Genomic DNA, 6,343 nt, shown 5'->3' with positions numbered 1-6,343 from the left:
TTATTATTATTATTATTATTATTATTATTATTTTATTAAAGTTTAAGAAAAAAAAAAGAATGGCCGAAGCCATTAAGAGAACAAAGAAAGAAATAGAATGTGATTTACTATGCTTATTATACTTACTATGCTTATTATATATATATATAAAACCAATGAGGTATGTCCTTTTTGATGACACCTAACCCTTTTCTTAATAAAAGCTTCAGCACTAATCCATTCTTTCTTTTAAATCATGAACAAGTCAATTAAGAAACAAAAAGAAAAGAAACGTGGCTTGTATATATATAACACTTTGACACCTAATGAGGTTTAGTATCACAAAATTCTCATTCAATACCCTTAACCTTTAATTACATTCATTTCTTTCATATCACCAAATGAACGAGAAAAAAAAAGAGAGAGAAACACCGTGAGAGAGAGAAGAGAACGGAAACCATGGAACCGTGAGTTTCCAACTTCGATTACTTACGATCCGCAACTCCAATAAAAAATCTAATTCGATAAAAGTGTTTGTATCCTTCTCTACTACACGTTGACGTTATTTTTGTCCGGTAGAAGTTGACGGTGACGTAGCTCTTCTTCCCTTTGAGTTCGGCCAACTGGAGTTCTAGGAGACACAGATGATTTCTGACGCTTTCCTTTTCAACAGTTCGGTCAAAAGTTTCTCCAGAATTTTTGTGGATTTTGATTTCATACAGAGGTGGGAAATTTTATTTTGAAATTAACTGTTTTAAATTATGAATGCCACGAAAATCTAGTGGACATTTGCAAATAATTTATGATTGCTTGGAATGACTGAATGATGAGTTTGAATTGAGACTGTGATTGATATTAGTTTTCTAATTTTGATGAAGTTGTTAAAATTCTGATTTTGTGTGATTGTGATAAATTGGTTGAGTTGTGACTGTGAAAGGTGATTAAATTAGTGTTACTTATTAAATTGTAATATGATGAGTTAATTATAGAAGAAATTGTCGTACTGATAATTGTTGAATGGAGTTGGATTTGAGTTTGGTTTGGAAGTTATGAATCTGAGGGAGCTCGCATGGGTGGTGAAATTCAATTTTTAAGAGGAGATTCTGCCTAATTTTATGTAAAAGTAACAAAAAAAGTGAAATAAAATCTGATTTATAAATTTATTTTGAAATATGATTTTATAGTTGTTACGGTGGGTAACCGGAGATTAATGGGCTGGATGGCGTTGGTTGGCCCAAACGTATGAAGGAGGTGGCTTTCGAGTGGATCTGCTACTCGGTGTTCCTCCGTCCGATGTGTACGTGTGAGAGAATGGGGGGTGGTACCTGCAAGGACACTCCGATGCTAAGTTAGCAAGAGTGTGAGCAGGTTTAGAGAGTATTGGAACTTAGAGATACCTGAATGGTGTCAGTGTATTTATAGTGGTGAACCAATAACCACCGCTGAAGTAGTGCCACCTTTTTAGGTGGATAACCGTTCCCATATCTTAGGGAGGTTAAGATATGGCTCTATGAAGTGGTTAGAGAGTTTCTAGGGGCAGTTACTCATTCGAATGAGTGTTATCTGCCAGCTAACCCTCGTATCCGACTTCTTTGGAGCAGGTCGTGTTCAGTACCGACTTCTTGGGATGAAGGCTGGTACTGGGGGAGAGCCAACCCTTTGGGTTGGGCTTCTTTGCTTGGATCCTGGGCCTTTATTATTGGGTCAGGGTATGAACAGTGCCCCTACTCGAGCCCAATTTCTTTTTAAGATTTGGGTTCGAGTATTCTACTCGGGGTCGTAGCCGATTTGTAAGAGGTCCGACGTGATGATTTGAAACCGACGTGACTTTTCGTGACCTTTTGGTTCTGACAGTTACGTCTAATCAAGCGTCGTATCCGTTAGGGGTGTGCGTAGGGTTTCAATAGCCTTGGTAACAGTGCATCTTCATTAATGACTGCCCCTATTTTACCATTATGCCCCTAACGTTCTTATAAATACTTTCCCTCTCTTTCATTGTTTCGTTTCTGCGATCTTTCAAATTTCCCTTGCATTCGTTCGTACTGCATTCTTGTGCTTTCGAAGGCTTTTTCTTCCAACCCTCATTTCCAGATAAAGGTTAGTTCTTTAATATGCCTTTGTAGATAAATTTGATTTGCAGACTTTAGTTTCGCATCCCCCTTCCTTTAGAGACCGTGTTGGTGATTTTTCTTTTCCCCTTGTAGGTTTTGTCACCCATTTTTTAGAAAAAGAAATGGCTTCTGTAGATGCTCTCTCTCACTGGGTCGATGTCACAGTCTTGGGGGAGGAACCCTCAGTCGATTCTGAGTTTATCACCCATCTTCGTACTCGCCACAGAATTTGTTCTTCTGAGGAAGACGAGCCGAAGTATGAGTTAGTGGCCCCGGGTCCAGAAGACCGGGTTTGCTTTGGGAGGGCTAATGAGGCGGCCTCCCATTTTTTCTTTATGTATGAGTGTATGATCACCCGTTTGGGTATTTTTCTTCCTTTTTCAGACTTTGAGGTGTCTGTTTTACGTCATTGCCGAGTCGCTCCTACCCAGCTTCACCCCAACTCTTGGGGCTTTTTGAAAATTTATCAATTCATCAGCCAAGCTTTAGAGTTCCCGATTTCTTTAAAGATTTTTTTCCATCTTTTTCATATGACGAAACCCTTTAGTGGGCTAAACAATAAACAACAGTGGGTATCGTTCCGAGCCATACAAGGTAGGAGGATTTTCACCCTTTTTGATGAATCCTTCCACGACTTCAAAAACTATTTTTTCAAAGTGCAAGCTGTAGAGGGTCACCACTCCTTTTTCCTGGATGATAATTCTTCCCCCCGCTTTCCTTTATACTGGTTGGAGGCCTCCCCTTGTGAAAAATATGGTCTTGACGACCTGGATGATGTGGAGGCAGCCATTGTGGGGTTCCTCCGAGAAGTTTGGGGGAGGTCTCCATACTTGGACACGAAAAAGTTTCTCCAGGGGTCTCCGAGTTTTATCCAGGCGCAAATAGGTAGCTTTCATTTGGTTTTCCGACTTGTCTGATTAATTCTTCCGACTTGTCTAATCTATCAATTGTTGCTTTTTTTCAGAAATGGCAAAAACAAATGCCCAGGAGTCTTACCAAAGAGTTCAGGAGGCCAAGGCGAGGTCTCGTGCCAGGTCTGGTGGCGCTAGGGCGGTTGTCTCTCCTCCTCCTCCTTCTCGGAACGTCGGGACTCCCTCCCAACCTATTGTGATTTTCTCTTCTGCTTCCTCTCTGCCACCCCCCTCCGTCTGACCTACTCCTGAACCAGAGAAGAGGAAGCGTAAGACCTTAGAGTCTGGCGCTTCTGGTGAGGCGGGCGCTCTTGCGTTCGTCCGAAAGAACATTTATCCCCATGCTCGTATGAGCATGGATGATGTTTCTGTTCGGCACTACCTCACTGCTGTGGTTGAGGAGAGTCTCAAGACGGCGGGAGTTTATGGTAAACTCTTAGATATATTTGAGAAGACTCCTCTCAGCTCTTTAGGGACGACCTCGAGGGTCGAGGAGCTGGAAGGCAGGCTTCGCATATATCAAGAGCACGAGAGGGAGTTGAAGGGGAAAGTCGCCAAGCTGAAGGAGGAGAGGGACAGCCTCCGGGAGAAGGAGAAGAAGTTGCAAGCCCAATGCAACATGGAGGTGGATTTGAGGAAGGCAGCGCAAGCCAGCTACAACAGTTTATTTGCTGATCTTGTGTCTGTAAAGAATGACTTGCTGAATGCCCGGAAGGCCTATACCGAGTTGGAGGACTCTATTGCGGATGGTGCTGATGAGGCTTGGAGGGTTTTTAAGGAGCAGGTCGGAGTCATTGCTCCTGACTTGGACCTTTCTCCTTTGGACCCTGATAAGATTGTTATTGATGGTGCCATCGTGGATCCTCCTGTCCCCGTGGTGGAGTCCGAGTCCGATTTGAAGACTCGGGGGCAGAGGATCATAGAGTCCCCTCCTCGCTCTAAGGACGCTCCGAGCTCTTCTACCGCTCCTCCGACTTTCTCTCCAACTCCTGGTCCTGGTGGTGGTGATCCTTCTACTCCTCTTGCAAAGAAGTAATTTGTTGGCTATTGGGGGTCCGGCTTGTGGGCCCCCCCTTTTTTAAACTCTTTATATTTATTTGTTGATGTTTGAACAATTTTTGGCCTTTTAAGGCCGTAAACAAAATAGTTTTATCATACCCTTTTTTGATAAGGGTTTAATTTTAACGATTAAATAAATACCCTTTTTGGATAAGGGTTTTGAGTTACCTTGTGCGCGCATGCTTTTCTATTCGTAGTTCTTTTGACTTTCGATCTTTTCTGGAAAAAAACATTTTCTTTGGGCTTGTCTGCTTTTCTGAATCTTTTTGATCTTCAGGGCAGCCTTATAATCTTTTCTTAGTTTTTTCCTATCTCTTTTTGTTATTCCTAGTACTCAATTTTGTTTCATTGAGCTTTTCGTGACTTAGGCTACTTTTGCGATTCATTTTAGTTTTACTCGGTTTCGCATTCCGACTTATGAGTCGGACTGCTCCCGAGTTTATCATGATCGACTTCCATAGCCTCTTTACGCCGACTTGTACCTCGTCGTTTTATCCTGACGACCATCTAGGTCGGTTGATGGGATTTTCACGTTTTGTCGAGTTTAAATCGGCGCGTTTCGTAGAAAGAGAATAAAAAAGGGAATTTAAAAGAGATATTAAAATGAAAGAGATCTTTATTAATTGAGGAGGTACCTTATTGCTACTAAGGGCTTTTGACAATCTATTTTCCCTTAGCCCCTACTGTGATGGTCGTTGACCTCTATTGGGATCATGGCTTCTACGCCATAAACTAGTCGGAAGGGTGTTTCTCCAGTGGCGGATTGAGGGGTTGTTCTGTAAGCCCATAGTACTTGTGGGAGCTCTTCAGCCCAAGCTCCTTTCGCATCTTGTAATCTTTTCTTCAGCCCTGCCAGTATGACTTTGTTGGCTGCTTCGGCTTGCCCATTGGCTTGTGGGTGTTCTACCGAGGTGAACTGGTGTTTGATGTTCATACCGGCTGCTAGGCTTCTAAAGGTGGAGTCGGTAAACTGGGTTCCATTATCTGTGGTAATGGAATAAGGTATCCCATACCTTGTGATGATATTTTTGTAGAGGAACCTCCGACTTCTTTGTGCAGTGATGGTGGCCAGTGGTTCTGCTTCTATCCACTTTGTGAAATAATCTATTCCCACTATTAGGTACTTGACTTGTCCTGGCGCCTGGGGAAAAGGACCTAACAGATCCATTCCCCATTTTGCAAAGGGCCATGGAGAAGTGATACTAATGAGCTCCTCTGGGGGGGCCACATGGAAATTTGCATGCATTTGACATGGTTGGCACTTTTTCACAAAGTCTGTGGCATCTTTCTGCAAGGTTGGCCAGTAGAATCCAGCTCGGATCACCTTTCTGGCTAATGACCTGGCTCCGAGATGGTTCCTGCAGATTCCACTATGTACTTCCTCTAATACCTCGGTGGTTCTTGAGGTCGGTACACATTTTAACAATGGTGTTGATATCCCCCTTCTATAGAGAATATTTTTCACCAAGGTATAGTGTTGTGCTTCCCTTCGGATTTTCTTGGCCTCCCTTTCCTCTTTGGGGAGGATGTCGAATTTCAGGTATTCGACTAAGGGGTTCATCCATCCGAGGTTTAATCCGACCACTTCGAAGACTTCTTGTTTGTCTTCTATTTTTACCACTGAAGGTTCCTGGAGAGTCTCTTGAATCAGGCTTCTGTTGTTTCCTCCTGGCTTGGTACTTGCTAACTTGGATAGGGCGTCTGCTCTGCTGTTTAGATCCCGAGTTATGTGTTTCACCTCGGTTTCTGTAAAGCGCCCAAGGTGCTCCAAAGTTTTTTTCCAAGTACCTCTTCATGTTTGGGTCCTTTGCCTGATATTCTCCACTTATTTGGGAGGTCACCACTTGGGAGTCGCTGTATATCATCACCTTTGTAGCACCGACTTCTTCTGCCAGCTTTAGTCCTGCGATCAAGGCTTCATACTCTGCCTGATTATGGGCCCTGTAGAACTTTACTGATGAAATATATTAGGTGTTGACCGTCCTCGTCTTCTCTTATCAAGGCTGCTGAGACAGCCTTGTCTGCCACGGATAGGTATAAGACGAGGTCTTTTCCGACTACAGGTCAGGTCAAAATAGGAGGTTGGCTCAAAAACTTTTTGAACTCCTGGAACGCCTCCTCGCATTCGGGAGTCCATTCAAACTGGCGTCCCTTTCTCAAGAGAGAGAACAGTGGAAGGGATCTTAGTGCTGATCCTGCCAAAAACCTGGAGAGAGCTGCAAGTCGGCCGTTAAGTTGTTGGACTTCTCTTAAACAAGTCGGACTTCTCATTTCTAGGATAGC

Source organism: Arachis ipaensis, chromosome B02, assembly GCF_000816755.2.
Source record: "Arachis ipaensis cultivar K30076 chromosome B02, Araip1.1, whole genome shotgun sequence".
In the NCBI taxonomy this organism is placed as follows: domain Eukaryota; kingdom Viridiplantae; phylum Streptophyta; class Magnoliopsida; order Fabales; family Fabaceae; genus Arachis; species Arachis ipaensis.
This window is presented reverse-complemented; position numbering follows the sequence as displayed.